Below are 21,872 nucleotides of genomic sequence, written 5' to 3'. Positions count from 1 at the left end.
AACGGAGCCCACCCAGTGTGTAATGGGGCCAAACTCAAAAATCCAGTAGTTCTAAAAATAAAATGGTTAATAGCAATAATACAGTTCACTGTATATATCAACACACTACACCCAACCATCCAGATAGCTGCACCATAGGACAGCAATTCCTCTTTACAGCTGTGTGGGACCTCTCAAAACCGGTATAGGGGATCACACACACAGCTTGAACCATGTGTCAATATAGAAAAATCAGTATTATCCACACTGAACTCCAAGTGTAAGCTGGAGTTTGGCTTCAATTGGTTAGTGGTCCTAAATCTGCTAATATACATTTAACACTACCATCTCCCCAGACTGAAAATGCTGTTGTGTCTCCTAGTCTCATTTCTACAGAGTTGTATCTTAATATAGAGGAGCGCAACTATGAGGAAAGATTGACTGAACACAATGTATTCTCTCGAGGAGGAGATTAAAGGGGAATTTGATAAAAAAAAAAAAAGTATATATATATATATATATATATATATATATATATATATATATATATATATATACACACATATACACACACACACACACACACACACATACAGTATATATATATATATATATATATATATATATATTTTTATTACACACACATACACACATCCAGTTGTGCTTATAACTTTACATACTCTGGCAGAATTTTGGATTTCTTGGCCATTTTTCAGAGAATATAAAAAACAAACATTTTTCACTCATGGTTAGTGAGTGTATTAAAAAGGTCAATGCGCTTCGGGACAGGCCCTTGCATCCTTCATTCAGTGCTGCACTGACATTTCTAGATTCTGAATCAAAAGCAAAAGAATTGTCAAAAGGATCTGCAGAAAAAGGTAGTTGAACGGTTTAAAACAGGAAAGGGATATAAAGAGATATCCAAGAAATTGAGAATGCCAATCAGCAGTGTTCAAACTCTAATCAAGAAGTGGAAAATGAGGGGCTTCTGTTGAAACCAAACCACGGTCAGGTAGACCAAATAAACTTTCAGCCACAAGTGCCAGGAAAATTGTTCGGGATGAAAAAAAAACCCACAAATACGGTAACTTCAGGTGAAATGCACAATAAGGAGAAGAAAGCAAAGCGCTACGTAAACTGTTGGCGCTATATAAATCCTGTATAATAATAATAAAGATGGGCTGCATGGTCGAGTCGCAAGAAAGCCATTACTATGCAAATGCCACAAAGTATCCCGCTTACAATATGCCAAACAGCACAGAGACGAGCCTCAAACCTGGCACAAAGGCATTTAGAGTGATGAGACCAAAATTGAGCTTTTTGGCCACAATCATAAATGCTACATTTGGAGAGAAGTCAACAAGGCCTATGATGAAAAGGTACAGAGGTGGATGGCTGATGCTTTGGGGATGTGAAAGCTACAAAAGGTACAGGACATTTGGTCAAAATTGTTGGCAAGATGAATGCAGGATGTTATCAAAAAATACTGGAGGAACATTTGCATTCAGACAGAGAGCTGCACATGGAACATACTTGGACATTCCAACATGACAATGATCCAAAAAACACAAGTCGACCTGTCATTGGCTACAGCAGAATAAACTGAAGGTTCTGGAGTGGCCATCTCAGGCTCCTGACCTCAGTATTTTTGAGACACTCTGGGGAGATCTCAAAAGGTGAAGTTCAGGCAAGACAGCCCATAAATTTACAGGAACTGGAAGCTTTTTGCAAGAGGAATGGGCAGCTTTACCATCGGAGAAGATAAAGGGACTCATCCACAAATACCACAAAAGACTTCAAGCTGTCGATGTTAAGGGGGACAATACACGGTATTAAGAACTGGGGTATTTTAACTTTTGGTAAGGGTCATTTGGGTAGTTTAATCTTTTTAAATCATAATGGCAACAGAAACAGTTGATAAATGGCTTCAGCCAAATACTAACCATGAGTGAAAGAAAAATAGGATTTTTATAACAGCTTACCTGTAAAATCCTTTTCTTTTGAAGTACATCACAGGGCACAGAGCCATAGTAATTACTATGTGGGTTATAGTTCCACCTTCAGGTGCTGGACACTAATCAGCAGAGAAACAAAAAGGGGGGGGGGGGTTCCGGCGCTCAGCAACATGTGATGTCTAAGGTAAATAGTACAATGGTAGCTATAATAGCACATTAAAATAAGGAAGGTAAATTCTAGAATGAGGAGGCAGACATCCTCAGAGGGTGTCCATTATCTCTGTTGATAATCAATGTTGAAAAAAGGAGGGGTGTGGAGGCGCCAACTGGGGTAGCTTGTGCAAAAATAAAAGTTAGTGTAACAATTACACTTACTGGTTCGCAGGGTGGAGGTGTTTGAGATGGAATGTGTCCTGGGATGTGCTGTTATCTTGTTTCCGGCTCGGATTTCAATCCTTCAGGCGTCTGGGTGTGGAGTCTGTACACAGGCTGAACCGCTGCATCCAGTGCATGGAAAGCTCCACGCTGACCACTCTGGAGCGCGGAAGAGGAAATGACATCACTGATGCACGGCAAACGTCCAGGCTGGAGTTGGGGATGATGCAGGGATAGTACAGGCTACGCGCTCGGGGTTCACAGCTCCTTCTACTGGCCTTTTTGCTCCCTGGAGAGCAGCTTGAATATATAGTGGAGGCATAGGTTAAAGTGTATGGGCTGGAGGTCTGTGGCTGTGGAACCACAACAGCCAGCAGACCCACAAAGCACAAAAAAGGTGAAAGTAAAGTATGAAGAATTAAAAATATGATGAATTGGGGGTAAGTTTAATAAATATAAGGATAATAATAATAAGTGGAATTAGAGTTAAAACATTTATTTAGAAGATGAAAAAATTTGGAAAATGAATAATGAAATAAAAATAAATATAAACTAAAAAATAAAATGAAAAATAAAAATAAAAATGGGGAAAAAACAATGAAAAATAGAAATAAAAGTAAAAATAAAAGTCAAATTAGAATAAAAATAAAAATGAAACATAAAAATTAAAGATAAAAATAGAAATATGAAAATGGGAGACAAAAAAAAAAAAAAAAAAAAAAAAAAAAGATTAAAAAAGCACTGGGATACACATTATGAGGATGAGCTCAAGGGGGACATGAGGGAAGGGGGGGGGAAAGGGGTGAAGTTGTTATATAGAACTGTGGAGTTGCTATCTGGGTCCATGAGGGGACAGCGGTCCCTCAGGTGACTGGATGATACTACAGCAAAGGACCATGGGGGTATTTTTATGTTGTAAGAAACTTCTACATGGTTTGTATAGTGATGGGCAAGGTAGGTGTGTGTGTGTGTGTGTGTGTGTGTGTGTGTGTGTGTGTGTGTGTGTGTGTGTGTGTGTGTGTGTGTGTATATATGTATATATATATATATATATATATATATATATATATATATATATATATATATATATATATATATATATATATATAAATAAAATAAGAAAGTGAAGAATGAATGTATGATTGGAGAGGGGAAAGGGTGGGGGGAGTAAACGACAACAAAGAATGTGTTTCTAATTCTTCATTGAGTCCCCCTGGCGAGAGAGTACCCAATGAATATATCCAGTAGGCCTCCTGCTGACACAGGTGTTTGAAACGTTCCGCAGCAGGAAGACCTTGGGGCATGGCCTCGATGACCCAGACTTTGACTCCCATGGTAGATTTGTGGTGTTCCTTCAAAAAATGAAGAGGGACACTGTTTGTCCCAGCCCTTTTCTATGAAACGCCCTGTGTTCGCCAAAACGTTGGCGTAGGGGGCGTATGGTCCTGCCCACATAAAAAAAGAGACCACATGGGCAGGTCAGGCAGTACACCACGTATTCACTGGAGCAATTATAAAAGTCTTTTATGGTGTATGTTTTGTCTTTAACAGTGAAGTTTTTTGTCCATGGGCAACAAATTTGCACGTTAGGCATAATTTTTTCCAGCATTGGTACATTCCCACTAATGGAATTAGGGGGGTGTGTGAGGCTGGAGTGGGTGGGACTTTACGGATTTTACTGGGTGCTATCCTACTTTTAATATTTTTTGCTCTACGCTATGAAACCTTGGGTAGTTGGGTGAGGGAAGAACCTAGAAAGGGGTCTCCAAGCAAGATGCACCAATGTTTGGCTAAGATGTTCTCCATCTTCTTGTGACAATCATGAAACTGGGTAGTGAAACGTGTTGGTTGTGGATTATCTGAAGTTTTGGGTGGAGGTTTCTTTGCCTGTTGGAGGAAGGCCTCCCACCCCCCCACCCCCCTTTGTTTCTCTGCTGATTACTGAACAGCCATGCCCTTCTCCGAGCTGCACCGCTTTTTGGATGTCTTCCCCATTTTATAAGCCATAATACTAAGCACATATATACATTTTTATATATTTTTAATTAATCTAAAAATGTGTGGATTTTTTTTTTTTTTTTTTTGTACCGATACACACTTATGGTGCTCACCATAGAAATTGAGAAAGCCAAATTTAACATTTTAGATGAATTTTACTCTTTGTTCCCAACCAATTTCTTCAGCCCCACCTCCCCCTATCCAGGTCACCATGGTAAATCCCTATGCAAAAAATTCTTAAAATTAGAAGACCTAATCTCCTCCGCCAATGAACATTGGTGGGATGGTTTTTTCCTAGCACACTATCATATAAAATCACACCCAGAGGCTTGAGAGTGTTAAAACAATGTTCCTTCTTAGACCCAGACCTATCCAAAGAATGGGCTTTTGTATCTGAATTCTGTACAGAAAAATGGATAAAAATTATTATTGCACAAAGAAAAAGTAAATATGAAACCTTGGTAGCTGAAATTAGGGAAACCTGCAGCGGCATCACACAACACATTGCGCAACTTCCATACACCTGGCTCAGGACACTAAAAAGGAACACCATCAGACAAGAAAATGACCTTATCCAAAACAAATTAGGAAAATTCAGGAGAGACATTGGTGATTATACCAACAACAGGGTTTTCTGCTGGAAGAAAAAACTGGTTGCTCCACCACCCTGGAGACTTGCACCTAGGTCACTTAGCAGGTCCCTCACCGACAACAACCACCCAGCACTCCCACCATAACCCTTCACCTATCCCCGTTCCCCAAACTCTTCTCCAACTCATTCCCAAACCACAGCGAGTGGCAAAAACCAACAAAAACAAAAACACTCATAACCCCCAGTCAAAAACAATGCTCACACCAGTCAACAATACTCATGCGGATCCAGATCCATCACCAGATACACCTTCAAACCCAGTGGTTGAACCAAACTCCACTACACTTTGCCCAAGTACTCCTTCTTTCAACACCAGGGTTATAACAAATACACAGTCCAACCCAGTCACCCCCCCTTTTTCACACTTCATCCTATAGCCCCACGGTGACCAACACAGAAACAACCAAGGATGATGATTTTTTTTAGGGTCAGCCCCCCCCACTCGGCACCTTCAAAAGAAAGTACGCAAGAGAGGAGGAAGGGGGGGCAGAGGAAAACTTAAAAAGGAAAAATACTTAAAGTATAAAGATTTTCAACTTATCCACCCATATATTATCTATGGAAGAGACCTCACTCTTGAGCAAAGGTCTCACCTTTGCACCTACCATCCGCCCAAACCCATTCATGTTATTCAAAGACCTTAATAAATTTATACGAGACTTGACAGTGAAAAGATTCTACAACATCCAATCCTCTCTGAAACCCCCACCCTCGCAAGAGCCCATTGAAACCATTAACCATGATGTCCTCCCAATAGATACAGACACAGATTCCTCCATCATCTTGGACCCAGATGAACTCCATACAGAATATCCCTTTGCAGATATGGAATTGTTACACTCAACACTACCAAACATCCCCTCCGATTCAACATACAAAATTCAAACCCAAGTCCATCTTCAACCCAGTACACAAAAAAGGCCCCTATCTACAGACATTCTATCAAGTCATGTATACCGACCTTGTCCAAATGTGTAAATCGGCTCCCAAGAAAAGAGCTAACCTCTCTAAAGCAGAACAGAAGGCCCTGGATGAGTTAACCAACAACCATAATATCATCATAAAGGCAGCAGACAAGGGAGGCGGCATTGTAATACAGAACAGTTCAGACTACATGGTGGAATCACTCAGACTATTATCCGACACCAACACTTATTCCAAACTCACTCATGATCCCTTACCAGAATACACCCAGAAAGCCACAAAATTAGCTCACAGAGCCCTAGAAGATGGTATTTCCAAAGCTGAACGGTCATTTCTCATCAAAGGTGTTCGTAAAACTCCCTATTTTTACCATTTACCAAAAATCCATAAAGACCAGTCCAACCCACCAGGCAGTCCCATAGTATCTGCTATGGAGAGCATCACCAGCGGGTTTTCTATGTACATAGACCATTTCCTTCAACCCCTTGCGCAACACCTCCCATCTTATATTAGAGATAGTACCCACCTATTGGAGATGCTTTCCTTCTACACCTGGGAACCCACCTACAAGTGGGTATCCTTGGACGTTACATCTCTATACACTTCCATCCCCCACACAGTAGGCCTCAGAGTAGAATATTTTCTCTCTGGGGACCCCGTCAACAATCCCAAACAGGCACAGTACATCCTGGAGGCTACACAATTCTGTCTAGAGCACAACTACTTTGAGTTTGACCACACCTATCTACAAACTCAAGGCACTGCCATGGGTGCCAATTTTGCCCCAAGCTACGCCAACCTGACTATGGGCTACTGGGAACAATAAGTCTCACATAACCCTTTTGCCGCCCATATCATATATTATGGGCGCTACATCGATGATATCATTCTGATCTGGGAGGGCACATCAGAGAGTATAGAGTCCTTTGTCAAGCATTGCAACTGCAACTCCCTAGGGCTATCCTTCACCCATGTCAGACCCTGAAAAACTAATCTTCTTGGACTTAGAACTTTTTCATAGTGAATCTGAAATACATGCTACAAACTTTGTCAAACCCACCACTGGGAATTCCTATATTCACTACCAGAGCTGTCACCATCCAACATGGATCAACAATATACCGAAGAGCCAATTCCATAGAATTTGGCGGAATTGCACCAAGGATGAAGATTACCACATACAGGGTAAACTTCTTTCCAATAAATTTCAGGACAAAGGATACCCACCACATCTGGTACAAAAGGCCTTCCTCCAACAGGCAAAGAAACCTCCACCCAAACCCAACACTTCAGATAATCCACAACCAACATGTTTCACTACCCAGTTTCATGATCGTCACAAGAAGATGGAGAACATCTTAGCCAAACATTGGTGCATCTTGCTTGGAGACCCCTTTCTAGGTTCTTCCCTCACCCAACTACCCAAGGTTTCATATCATCAGCAAAAAATATTAAAAGTAGGATAGCACCCAGTAAAATCCGTAAAGTCCCACCCACTCCAGCCTCACACATCCCCTAATTCCATTAGTGGGAATGTACCAATGCTGGAAAAAATTATGCCTAACGTGCAAATTTGTTGACCATGGACAAAAAAACTTCACTGTTAAAGACAAAACATACACCATAAAAGACTTTTATAATTGCTCCAGTGAATACGTAGTGTACTGCCCGACCTGCCAATGTGGTCTCTTCTATGTGGGCAGGACCATACGCCCCCTACGCCAACGTTTTGGCGAACACAGGTGTTTCATAGAAAAGGGCTGGGACAAACAGTGTCCCTCTTCATTTTTTTGAAGGAACACCACAAATCTACCATGGGCCTCAGAGTCTGGGTCATCGAGGCCATGCCCAGAGGTCGTCCTGCTGTGGAACGTTTCAAACGCCTGTGTCAGCAGGAGGCCTACTGGATATATTCATTGGGTACTCTCGCCAGGGGGACTCAATGAAGAATTAGAAACACATTCTTTGTTGTAGTTTACTTTCCTCCCCCCCCCCAATCATACATTCTTCACTTTCTATCTATACACACATTATATATATATATATATATATATATATATATATATATATATATATATATATATATATATATATATATATATATATATATATATATATATATATATATATATATATATATATATATATATATATATATATATACACACACACACACATACATATACACACACACCCCTTGCCCATCACTATACAAACCATGTAGGAGTTTCTTACAACATAAAAATACTCCCATGGTCCTTTGCCGTCGTATCATCCAGTCACCCGAGGGACCGCCGTCCCCTCATGGACCCAGACAGCAACTCCACCGTTCTATAGAACAACTTCACCCCATCCCCACCTTCCCTCATGTCCCCCTTGAGCTCATCCTCATAATGTGTATCCCAGTGCTTTTTAATCTCATTTTTTATTTATTTTTTTTGTCTCCCATTTTCTATTTTTATCTTTAATTTTTAGGTTTCATTTTCATTTTTTATTTTTATTTTTATTCTAATTTTACATTTATTTTTAATTATAAATAAAAACAAAAAACCTGCGCTGGCAACTCGCCATAAAGAAATATGTATAAAGGATGATAAATAATATGTAAAAGGACAATAAAATTGAATATGCACAAAATAATATAAAGTGTGTGAAGATTGGTAAAAATGCCGCTAAAAGCTGTGCGACTAGAAAACAATTAGATGTCGCTACACTGGTGCAATTGATAAGAAATGTGACAAATAGATTAACATTCGTGACCACAAATACAAGCGTGTGACCCTCTTATTAAATAAATGCCAAATGATATGTGAGAACAAAGTATAGAGATTAAATCATAACTTTCTATTAACGGAGAGTCCTTTACATCAAGGTATTCCTTCACAAAATCAGTCAATAGGCTTCAAGCTTATCCATCCACAGACCGAGTTTGGGCATGGAGATAGGCTAATGCTGGTAATAATTATGAAAAGACCTTGGGAACCACGGACTTCATGTTCCACCCGAAAATAAAGAGAAAGCATATAGTGTAAAACCTGACACCGTGAGATCACCTGCGCATAACAGCACTACTCACGGAACCGATGTGCAGAGCAGGCATTCAGATATCCCATCGGTGTTCGCTGCTGTATGGCGTGCGTTCCACCAACTCTAGGAAGTGATGTCACTGGTTCTCAGGCGTAAGCCGGATGTTGCGTCGACGCGTTTCACCCCTCCCCCAGGGCGTTATCAAAGACTCATCATCCAGCTCACACAAGATTTTACTTATACTACGTTCAGTGAGTGACAGCCAATTACGGCCAATGGGTAAGCATTACCCATTTCTTCCTAAAATCATCATATCCTGTTGCAATTGGAAAACTTTAATCAGTGAACAGAGACACAACATCTCCTATCACCACAATAAGCGAATGTATATATTTGGACAACTTATGCAAGACATCAGATTTATGCGCTCGTTGTCTTAAACCAAAATGCAGATGTATTACAACAGGATATCTATACAGATAAAATATCTATATATAATATATGCTGAATGTCCAATATTGCTTGACATAACTTATTCAAAAAAATATATAACAATTCTTTAATATATAAAAAAATATGACATAAAATAAAAAAATAAAAATTAAATTAAAATTCCTAGATGCTTATTGTATCTTGCAACAGGAAAAAAAATATATATATTTACATACATATAAGATAAAACTTAATATCCAAAAAGAAAAAAATAATTTAAAACAAAAAATAAAAATTATAAAAAAAAAAATATATACAAAAAAATTTTTTTTTTTTCTTCGAAATAACAAAACCTAATTAAAAATACCAAAAATCAATAAACTTTGCCCCTTGTATGTTTAACAACACAATCACTTGCAAAAAGAGGGGAAAAAATATGTATATTATATATTGATGCAATTACTACATATATTTGCTAATTATGTCTATGGGAGCCATAAATGTATATAGCACGTGGATCTGATTTAACAAAAATTAAAAATTAAATTAAAAATTACTTTATGTATAAAAAAGCAGTGAAACCCCATTGTTAAAAATTCATTGATATAAAAAGGTAAAGCTACCAATTGTGGATAGAAAACAATTCAGGTCCAATTCAATATTCAGGCCTAAAGGGATTCAACGTGCGTAATCTGTGTATCCACTGGGTTTCGTTCTGTGATATATCTTTCCTAAGATTGGAACCTCGCCAGTGTTCCTCAACCCTATCAATCCCACAGAAGGTGAGTACACTCGGGTCTTTATTATGGAATAACCTGAAATGGTTGGAAAGGCCATGATATCTGTATCCCTTTTTTATCCTATTCACATGTTCTGAGCCTTACACCCAATTGTCTAGTGGTTCTTCCTACATACTGGAGATTGCAGGGACAAGACAAGAGGTAAGTGACATGTGTAGTACTACATGTTATGAATTTTTTAAACTCATAGGATCTGTCAGAGAACTAAAGTGGGTAGTTTTTCGTCTACGAAATTTGGATGTCTTACACATCACACACCTGCCACAGCTGAAAAACCCAACGCTGTCTAAAAAGGTACATACCTTTTTTGGAGGGTTGATGACATTATGTGCCAGCTGTAGCCTCAACGTAGGCGGTTTGGTATAAATAAATTTAGGCCGTATTGGCAACACTTTCTTCAGATCATTGTCCTGAAGCAAGAGGGGCCAATGCCTCTTAACAATTCTCTCGAAGTCACGATATTGTCTGTTAAATCCAGTCATAAAGGCCAGGTTGAAATTTTGTCCCTTTTTCTCTCTCAATTTAAACAGATCAAAACAGCAACTGAGGAAGGCATTGTGAAAAAGAAAGAAGCCAGATATCTCATCCCTGACTCACCACGAGTACCTGTAATATATCAATTACCTAAGATACACAAGAATCGATCCAAGCCTCCCGGCCGACCGATAGTCAGCGGGATTGGATCACTTTTTTCCAGACTTGGCGAATACCTGGACCATTTCTTGCAACCACTCACTAGAAAATATCCTGCATATCTTAAAGACAGCAGAGATCTAATTGAACTAACCAATACAGTGACAGTGGATGAAAATTGCTTGCTTACAAGCATTGATGTGAATTCGCTTTACACAAATATTCAGCAAGAACATGCATTGCAAGCAGCTGAATGGGCTTTGGGAAACACCGATATGAAACCAAAACAGAAGAAGTTTATTTTAAAAGCTCTTGACATGGCAATGAGCCATAACTTCTTTTGGCATGAAAAGGAGTACTATAGGCAAAAGAAAGGAGTCGCAATGGGTGCCAAGTATGCACCTTCAGTGGCCAGCCTGTTCATGAGCTTTTGGGAGGATGAAGCTATTTATCAATCTAACATACCGGAGCTCAGGTTATACAAAAGGTACATAGATGATATTCTGATCATTTGGGCAGGATCACCAGACTCCTTCTTGGAATTTCTAGCCAGAATAGGGACCAATCGGTTCGGCATCTCTTTTTCTGAATGTTTCAGTTACCATCAAATTAACTTTCTAGATCTGAGGTTATTCAAAGAAGGAAACAAATTACTTACTCGTACCTTCTTTAAAGATGTTGATAGAAATGGCTATATCCCCTTGACAAGCTGCCATCACCCTAGATGGCTAGGAGGTATCCCAAAAAGCCAGTTGCTCAGGTTTAGAAGGAACTGTAGCAACTTAGAGGATTACAACGTACAAGCCAACGTCATTTTGAAACGGTTTCAAGAAAAAGGTTACAGTCTGGAAAATCTAGAGAGAATAAAACAAACGGTTGGGGAGATGGATAGGAAGGATCTGTTTAAATTGAGAGAGAAAAAGGAACAAAATTTCAACCTGGCCTTTATGACTGGATTTAACAGACAATATCGTGACTTTGAGAGAATTGTTAAGAGGCATTGGCCCCTCTTGCTTCAGGACAATGATCTGATGAAAGTGTTGCCAATACGGCCTAAATTTATACCAAACCGCCTACATTGAGGCTACAGCTGGCACATAATGTCATCAACCCTCCAAAAAAGGTATGTACCTTTTTAGACAGCGTTGGGTTTTTCAGCTGTGGCAGGTGTGTGATGTGTAAGACATCCAAATTTCGTAGACGAAAAACTACCCACTTTAGTTCTCTGACAGATGGTAGATCCTATGAGATTAAAAAATTCATAACATGTAGTACTACACATGTCACTTACCTCTTGTCTTGTCCCTGCAATCTCCAGTATGTAGGAAGAACCACTAGACAATTGGGTGTAAGGCTCAGAGAACATGTGAATAGGATAAAAAAGGGATACAGATATCATGGCCTTTCCAACCATTTCAGGTTATTCCATAATAAAGACCAGAGTGTACTTACCTTCTGTGGGATTGATAGGGTTGAGGAACACTGGCGAGGTTCCAATCTTAGGAAAGATATATCACAGAACGAAACCCAGTGGATACACAGATTACGCACGTTGAATCCCTTGGGCCTGAATATTGAATTGGACCTGAATTGTTTTCTATCCAATTGGTAGCTTTACCTTTATATCAATTAATTTTTAACAATGGGGTTTCACTGCTTTTTTATACATAAAAAAGTAATTTTTAATTTTTGTTAAATCAGATCCACGTGCTATATACATTTAGCAAATATATGTAGTAATTACATACAATATATAATATACATATTTTTCCCCTCCTTTTGCAAGTGATTGTGTTGTATATCTCTGAGGGTTAAACATATAAGGGGCAAAGTTTATTGATTTTGGTATTTTTAATTAGGTTTTGTTATTTCCAAAAAAAAAAAAAAAAATTTTTTTGTATATATTTAATAATTTTTATTTTTTGTTTTAAATTAATTTTTTCTTTTTGGATATTAATAAGTTTTATCTTATATATGTATGTAAATATATATATTTTTTTTTCCTGTTGCAAGATACAATAAGCATCTAGGAATTTTAATTTAATTTGTATTTTTTTTATTTTATGTCATATTTTTTATATATTAAAGAATTGTTATATATATTTTTTTGAATAAGTTATGTCAAGCAAAATTGGACATTCAGCATATATTATATATAGATATTTTATCTGTATAGATATCCTGTTGTAATACATCTGCATTTTGGTTTAAGACAACAAGCGCATAAATCTGATGTCTTGCATAAGTTGTCCAAATATATACATTCGCTTATTGTGGTTATAGGAGATGTTGTGTCTCTGTTCAATGATTAAAGTTTTCCAATTGCAACAGGATATGATGATTTTAGGAAGAAATGGGTAATGCTTACCCATTGGCCGTAATTGGCTGTCACTCACTGAACGTAGTATAAGTAAAATCTTGTGTGAGCTGGATGATGAGTCTTTGATAACGCCCTGGGGGAGTGGCGAAACGCGTCGACGCAACATCCGGCTTACGCCTGAGAATCTGAGAACCAGTGACATCACTTCCTGGAGTCGGTGGCACGCACGCCATACAGCAGCGAACACCGACTGGATATCTGAATGCCTGCTCTGCACATCGGTTCCGTGAGTAGCGCTGTTATGCGCAGGTGATCTCACAGTGTCATAGGTTTTACACTATATGCTTTCTCTTTATTTTCGGATGGAACGTGAAGTCCGTGGTTCCCAAGGTCTTTTCATAATTATTACCAGCATTAGCCTATCTCCATGCCCAAACTCAGTCTGTGGATGGATAAGCTTGAAGCCTATTGACTGATTTTGTGAAGGAATACCTTGATGTAAAGGACTCTCCGTTAATAGAAAGTTATGATTTAATCTCTATACTTTGTTCTCACATATCATTTGGCATTTATTTAATAAGAGGGTCACACGCTTGTATTTGTGGTCACGAATGTTAATCTATTTGTCACATTTCTTATCAATTGCACCAGTGTAGCGACATCTAATTGTTTTCTAGTCGCACAGCTTTTAGCGGCATTTTTACCAATCTTCACACAGTTTATATTATTTTGTGCATATTCAATTTTATTGTTCTTTTACATATTATTTATCATTCTTTATACATATTTCTTTATGGTGAGTTGCCAGCGCAGGGCGTAGCACTCGTATCCAGCAGCTGCAACACGTTAGTTAGGTTATACCAATAAATTTTTTTGCGAGCGCTGTTTTTTATCTATGTTACATTTTTATACTTATTTTTATTTCTATTTTTCATTGTTTTTTCCCATTTTTATTTTTTATTTTATTTTTGGTTTATATTTATTTTTATTTCATTTTTAATTTTCCACATTTTTTTCATCTTCTAAATAAATGTTTTAACTCTAATTCTAATTATTATTATCCTTATATTTATTAAGCTTACCCCCAAATTCATCATATTTTTAAATTCTTCATACTTTACTTTCACCTTTTTTATGCTTTGTGGGTCTGCTGGCTGTTGTGGTTCAACAGCCACAGACCTCCAGCCCATACGCTTTAACCTAATTGCCTCCACTATATATTCAAGCTGCTCTCCTCCAGGGAGCAAAAAGGCCAGTAGAAGGAGCTGTGAGCCCCGAGCACGTAGACTGTACTATCCCTGCATCATCCCCAACTCCAGCCTGGACGTTTGCCGTGCATCAATGATGTCATTTCCTAGTCCGCGCTCCAGAGTGGTCAGCGTGGAGCTTTCCATGCACTGGATGTAGCGGTTCAGCCTGTGTACAGACTCCACACCCAGACGCCTGAAGGATTGAAATCCGAGCCGGAAACAAGATAACAGCACATCCCAGGACACTTTCCATCTCAAAGAAACACCTCCACCCTGCGAACCAGTAAGTGTAATTGTTACACTAACTTTTATTTTTGCATAAACAAGCTACCACAGTTGGCGCCTCCACACCCCTCCTTTTTTCAACAGGTGCTGGACACTGGCACACCCTAAACAGGAAGTTGCCTCCCTATATCTCAGTTTGTAGTAAAGCAATACACTTGTATACTAGAGGGACCTCTGTGTCCTGTGATGTACTTCAAAAGAAAAGGATTTTACAGGCAAGCCGTTATAAAAATCCTATTTTCCTTAATTGTACATCATGGGACACAGAGCCATAGTAATTACTATGTGGGATGTCCCAGAGCAATGCCAACTGAGGGAACGGAGACACAACAAAGGGCACCATGAGATCAGAGGACTTATACTGCTGCCTGCAGTCCAATGTGCCCAAAGGCGACATCCTCATGTCTTTTTACATCCACCTGATAGAATCTGGTAAATGTATGGATTGAAGACCAAGTTGCGGCCTTGCAGATTTGAGCCATGGAGGTTTGGATGCCCACGAAGCACTAACAGCCCTAGTGGAGTGCGCTTTAATATGAAAAAGGTGGAGCTTCCCTCTTTAAACCATAAGCTTGAACAATCACTTGTCAAATTCATTTAGAATAGTAGATTTCCATGCTGCCTGACCTCTTTTAGGACCTTTAGGCAATACGAACAAAACATCCATTTTCCGAATCTGAGCAGTCGTCTTTAAGTAGACTGCTCTCACCACATCAAGAGAATGTAGTGATTTTTCTTCCATAGAACAGGGTTCTGGAGAAAGGATGGTAGAACAATATCCTGGTTTAGATAAAAACCTGACACTACCTTCGCTAAAAAGTTAGGATGAGGATGCCATACTACCTTATCCTTGTGAATAATAAAATGGCTCGTTACAAGAAAGAGCAGCCAATTCTGATACCCTTCTTGCAGCAGATATGGTTACCAGAAAAAATAGTTTCCTTGTCAAAAAAGGACCAAAGGAATATGTCGTATTGGTCCAAAAAAAGGCCGTTTTGTAATGCCGCCAAAAAGAAATTCAAGTCCCAAGGGTTCAGGGGTGACCTAACCAGGGATTAAGCCGTGTTACCCCCTGAATAAAGTTGTGAACCAAAAAGAGCGAAGTGGTCATTGAAATAATACCGATAAGGCTGAGACCTGTCCTTAGAAAGCACTCAAGGCCAGCTTTATTTCTCACCCCATCTGAAAGAAAGTCAAGGATTCTACCTATTTCCTGGGGTGCACCCCCTGGTTTTACACCAGGAGACATGCTTCCCAGACTCCATAATATACAATTATGGAGGCCGGCTCCCTTTCATTAACCAAGATAGAAACCACTGAACCTGACAGCCCACGTTTCTTCAGAGCATGGGTCTCAATAGCCAAACCATTAAATTTAGCGTCTAAAGTAGGATGGAATACCGGACCTTGCGAAAGAAGGTCTGGCCGTGGCGGTAGGGTCTATGGGTCCCGTGTCATCTTTACGATCCCTGCAGACCAAGAATTCCTGGGCCCCGCTGGAGGCCACAAGAATCACCGACTTCCCTTCCTGCTTGATCCTGGGAAGAAGTCGTGGACGCAGGCAGAATAGGAGGGAATGCATAAATCAGCGAGAACCGATTCTACGGGAATAGCAAGGCAGCGGATCCTTTGTGTTTGACACAAAGTTGTCGATGTCTTTGTTGAACCTGGGACGTAAACAGATCTATATCTGGGGTCCTCCATCTTTGACATATTGACAGGAAGATATTGGGGTGAAGGAATCATTTTCCCGGGAACAACTGCTGGCGACTCAAATAGCCCGCCTGCCAATTTTCTATTCCTAGAATGAAGACCGCCGATAGGCAAAGTACATTGTTTTCTGCCCAAGATAGGATATGATTCACCTTTCTCTGTGCCGCACAACTTCTTGTGCCCCCTTGGTGACAATACCGTAAACTGAACGTTCAGGCCCTCAGCACCAAATGCTCTACCTGAATTTCTAGAATGATAATGGGCAAGGTCATTTCTGATCTGGGCCATTTCCGTTGTAACTGAAGGGTGTTCCCCTTTGCAGATTTTTGGATATTAACCATAAACTGAGGCTCAGACGTACCCAGCCTACAGTACCTGGTATTTCCAGGTGGCCCATCCGGGTGCTAACCAGGGCCGACCTTGCTTAGCCTCCAAGATCAGATGAGATTGGGCGCTTTCAGGGTGATGTGGCCGTAGGCTTTGGAGTCAGACACATTGGGAATCTAGAGCTTGAACCCTTTGTTCCAAGCCGATATGATAATGTTTTGCAGCAGTCTCTAATGAAACTGAGCATAAGGAACAGCCCTGAACGAAGCCACCATCTTTCCCAACAACCTCATGCAAAACCTACGTTAGACTTACCGGTAACGGTATTTCTACGCACTTTCCAGGACGGCACACCTGAGAGATGAAGGCTCCTCCCTACAGGAAACAGAATCACTTGACAGCTTTGTTATAAGTCCCCACCCTTCCCCTTGATCCTCAGTATGTAATAAAGTAATCCTGAACTGGTTCACAAGGAGCATTGCTCTACATAGGTACTTACCACCTAGCATTTAGCTTATCTTTCCCTCCACATAGGGTGGGAAGTAGGCCTACCATCCTGGAAGGTTCGTAGAAATACCGTTACCGGTAAGTCTAACATAGGTTTTCTCTTATCACCTTCCAGGACGGCACACCTGAGAGGATAATCGAGTAACCACAGGCCTACTTTAGGGTGGGACCTCTGCCTGCAAGGCCTTTCTGCCAAAAGTCAGACTTCGACTTTTTACCTCCACTCCTTAGTGCGTGATGAAGGTATTCTAGCTGGATCAAGTAACTGATCTGCAGGTCTGCTCCACCTATGTCCCTGCCTTCTCTCCAGATGCAGGATCTAGGTGGCATGGGCTCTTAAAGATGAATTCTGAGAGCCTGTAAATTTTGTTAGAAAAATTGACTGTCAACCTTCTAGCAATCGTGGTCTATAATGTCCGTAACTGCTGCATAGGACCACTAAAGACTAATCAAAGACTTGTTCTGTAAAACACAGAACTACTTTGACAACAAAGGACGTCTGGTTTTAAACCATTAGTCTGTTCAGGAGAGCGATTTAGAAAAAAACTCCGACAGACAATCATTGTCGTTCCCCTTTTTATTTGCCATAGTGAAAAGGAAGAAAACCCACTTAAGTATAATAGATTAAGAGAAGCTTATTCCCTGGACTCAGATGACTGGACAGGGATGTAACAACCATACCCAACTTATGGTCTTTCTTCCCATCTGAATGTTGACAAGTCAGATGTGCAAGTTTTCTATATCCCCCTGCTCCTTATAACCCTGCTGGTAGATGCATTAAACTTAGGCAGAAGGGAGCCTAGTAAGAACTGATAGTAACTAATTTTATACATATCAGGTGTCTGAGACCATAATCCACTCCAAGCACCAATGGGTGCCTTTTGGTACCAATGAGAGTTAAATTAAGCAGATCCCTACTACAGGGAATTAGGTCTATAGTATGAGTAAAAGACGAACATTGATCAGCTGTATTCAGTTCGTCCAAGAGGGTGACATGAAGGAAATCTGCCGAGCCATAAGCCTATTGGGTCGAGTAAACAGGTCAGATAAGTTCTGAGGCTGCATCTTCAAGCCAAAAAACTCCTATGAACCATAGTTCATAGTACTTAAAATCATGATAGGGGATTTTATGACCTTTTTTCCAGTGTCCTATAACCCTACTGGGTTCAAGCCTAGGGAATGCCACTGGCATGCCTGTTTCTTACATGTTCATGGAAAAAAAAGGTCTGAAACAAAAGTGACAAATATATAATATCACAGATATCCAGGCCATAAATCTTGTATTTCCGAAGGGTAGCCAGCTCAAGCTTTATCTGGTATATAAAAAAAACAGGAAGACACACCCTGCCTTCGCTGTTGCATTTTCTGACGTACAGTCACCTGTAGAACAGAGAAGATACAAACAAAACAAAATGTTACATATTACGATACCATCATATAACCTAAGCAAAGAGAAAGGACACAAACTTCAAATGTGTGCTTCTGATGCTCAACAAGGTAAGGTCATACATCCAACAGAAAGGACACTAACAAATGCAAATGTGTGCTGTGCGTTTCTGAATAGCAACCTTGTACAGTCACATAGCCAATAGAAATGTCACTGGCCAAAAACCTAATGCTGTGCGTTTCTGAATAGCAATCTTATACAGTCATATAACCAACAGAAATGTCACTGACAATTCAGTGTTGCGCATTTCTGAACAATAGTGTACGGTTATATAAACAGAATTGTCACTAACAATTCAATGTTATGCGTTTTTGATAGGCAACAGTGTACAGTCACATAACCCACAGAAATGTCACTTTAGCAAATTTTGTACAATCACATAACCAATAAAAATGTTTCTATCAGTAACTCAATATTGTGTGTTTCTGATTAGCAACAGTGTACAGTCATATAGCCAACAGAAACGTCACTAACCATATTTCAATGTTGCGCGTTTCTGAATAGCGACTTTGTACATTCATATAATCAACTGAAATGTCGCTGACAATTCAATGTTGCGCATTTCTGATTAGCAATAGTGTACGGTTATATAACAGAAGTGTCACTAACAATTCAATGTAATGCGTTTCTGATAAGCAAACTTGTACAGTCATATAACCAATAGAAATGTCGCTATCAGTAACTCAAGGTCGTGTGTTTCTGAATCGCAACCTTGTACAGTCATATAACCAACAGAAATGTCGCTGACAATTCAATGTTGTGCATTTCTGATTAGCAATATTATGCATTTCTAGGGAGCCATAAGAGATAGATTGAGAGAGAGATAGAGAGAGATCTCTCTCTCTATATATATATATAACTAACAGAAAAGACACAAAACTTCCAAATGTTGTGTATTTCTGATGTGCAGTCAGACCGACAATCTATCCTAGGCATAACCTGACCTCCAGATACTAATCCTTCACCCACCAGTGAAGGAACATGGTAGTTCCAAATAATGGAAGTCTGAGATGTGAGACTTTACCAGAGTAGTGGTAGCTATTACCCTACTACTGCATAAGTCTGAGTAGGTGTAGCTAGCCCACACCCAGGTGGGAGTGAGTCCAAGCATCTAAGGTCTTTAACGAGCACAGACCCAGAGATCAATTAAGTCATTCTCAGGAAGAGGTGATCACAATCTTAGCCAGGAGGCAACCAGACACCTGTAGGGCTTCCCGCTAAATACAGGCTAGTTTATGTAGCTCTAGCACAGAGGTTTGCACCAGGAACCCGTAATTTAAGGGTTGCAGGATAGCATCTTATGCTTCTCGTACAGCCCATAGGTGGGCTGTAACCCAAACCACAAGAGATCTCACACTCGGACCACCCTCTCACTTATGCAGCATTTGCACCAGACATCAAGTCCACATTTTCAGCAGCTATCACTGACTAATCTACTAGTCCTCACTGAGAAGCTGGTCTTGGTGGAGGCAGCAGGTGATGGGGGGGGGTCTGATATTGGGGGGGGGGGTCCATTAACAGACTAGAGGGTGACTGCTACACACTCTCTCCATTTCACTGAAACGAACAAACATTTGGATGACTTGGACAATAGGGGGTAGATGAAACAGAGTCAGGTGGATTCCTGAGTGTGGAGGGCAATCAAACTGCACCCGCTTTACAAAAGGGTCTTTAACAGTCTCCTGGAGAGACCAAAAGAAATGGAGATCGAATTTGTTTGAGCACATAGAGCACTAAAGGGCACAAGGTCCAGATACAGCACCACCTTCCAGATGTAATTAGCAGCTTACAAAATTTTGCCTCAAAAACAGGACCATCTTGCGTAAGGCTCGGTGAAACGACCAGATCTTTAATGGTGAAACCATTATGCTACTTCAAAAGACCTGTCGCAGATGACGAAGAGAAGAAAAAAAAAAAAAACACGCAGAGCATTGCGCCCCCTGCTTGATAAGTTGAGTGAAAAAGCGCTGATGTGGAGATTTCCAAGTGTGACATAGTGGAAGACAGAAGCTGCTCCGTACGTCAGATGATGCCTTCTGTAATTCTTTACAACTTGGCCCAGTGGAGCTACCCAAGTGGCATCAGGACTCCCCTCTGTCACCCCTGGAAAGAAGCCCCCACGCTCACCCTTCACCTCCCCGGAGAAACGTCAATCAAAGATGAAACAGCCATCATGGAGGGTCGAACGCAGGAACTCCAAACTCTCAATCCTCTAGGATGCATGGAATCCAACTTAACGCCTATAGCATGGGTCCTCAAACTACGGCCCGTGGGCCGAATCCGGCCCTCCAGCGTTTTGTATCTGGCCCGCGGACTGCCCCTTTAACATCGCAGCACTCCCCCTGCTCTCTGCTACTTTTATCACACAGGACGGGAAACATGACAGGTCTGGACAAAGGACCTTTTGTGTTAAGAAGCAGGTGATTGGTTACTAGGCATCGGGGCGGTCCCAGGAATCAATCACCTGCCTTTCACTTGCAAAGTCCCGCCCTTTGTCCGGACCTACCATGCTTCGTGTCTTGTGTGATACAGGTAACAGAGGGGAGTGGGAGTGCTGTGATATTATAGAAGGGGCGGCAGTGTAATATCAATGAGGGGGATCTGTGATGGGGGAGTCTGATATGGGGGGGGGGGGGGGGAAGAGTGATATATGGGGGGGGGGGGGGAAGAGTGATATATGGGGGGGGGGGGGAAGAGTGATATATGGGGGGGGGGGGGAAGAGAGTCTGATATGGGGGGGGAAGAGTCTGATATGGGGGGGGGGGGGAGAGTCTGATATGGGGGGGAAAGAGTCTGATATGGGGGGGGGAAAAGAGTCTGATATATGGGGGGGGGGGGGGGGGGGGAGAGGTCTGATATGGGGGGGGGAAAGAGTCTGATATGGGGGGGGGGGAAAGAGTCTGATATGGGGGGGGGGAAAGAGTCTGATATGGGGGGGGGGGGAAAGAGTCTGATATGGGGGGGGGGGGAAGAGTCTGATATGGGGGGGGGGGAAAGAGTCTGATATGGGGGGGGGGGAAAGAGTCTGATATGGGGGGGGGGGGAAAGAGTCTGATATGGGGGGGGGGGGGGAAGAGTCTGATATGGGGGGGGGGAAAGAGTCTGATATGGGGGGGGGGGAAAGAGTCTGATATGGGGGGGGGGGAAAGAGTCTGATATGGGGGGGGGGGAAAGAGTCTGATATGGGGGGGGGGGAAAGAGTCTGATATGGGGGGGGGGGAAAGAGTCTGATATGGGGGGGGGGGGAA

At 40.9% G+C, this 21,872-nt stretch overlaps 1 protein-coding gene and 1 pseudogene across 1 annotated transcript in view; both read right to left on the bottom strand.

The window, feature by feature from the left end:
• Positions 1-21,872, bottom strand: part of RSL1D1 (ribosomal L1 domain containing 1) — a 201,042-nt gene that overhangs the window by 149,793 nt on the left and 29,377 nt on the right.
• LOC141101971 (5S ribosomal RNA) lies at positions 16,707-16,822 on the bottom strand (annotated as a pseudogene).

The sequence above is a fragment of the Aquarana catesbeiana genome, linkage group LG06 (assembly GCF_042186555.1).
Source record: "Aquarana catesbeiana isolate 2022-GZ linkage group LG06, ASM4218655v1, whole genome shotgun sequence".
Classification (NCBI taxonomy): Eukaryota; Metazoa; Chordata; class Amphibia; order Anura; family Ranidae; genus Aquarana; species Aquarana catesbeiana.
The sequence above is the reverse complement of the archived record's forward strand: the minus strand, read 5'-3'. Positions and strand labels throughout refer to the sequence as shown.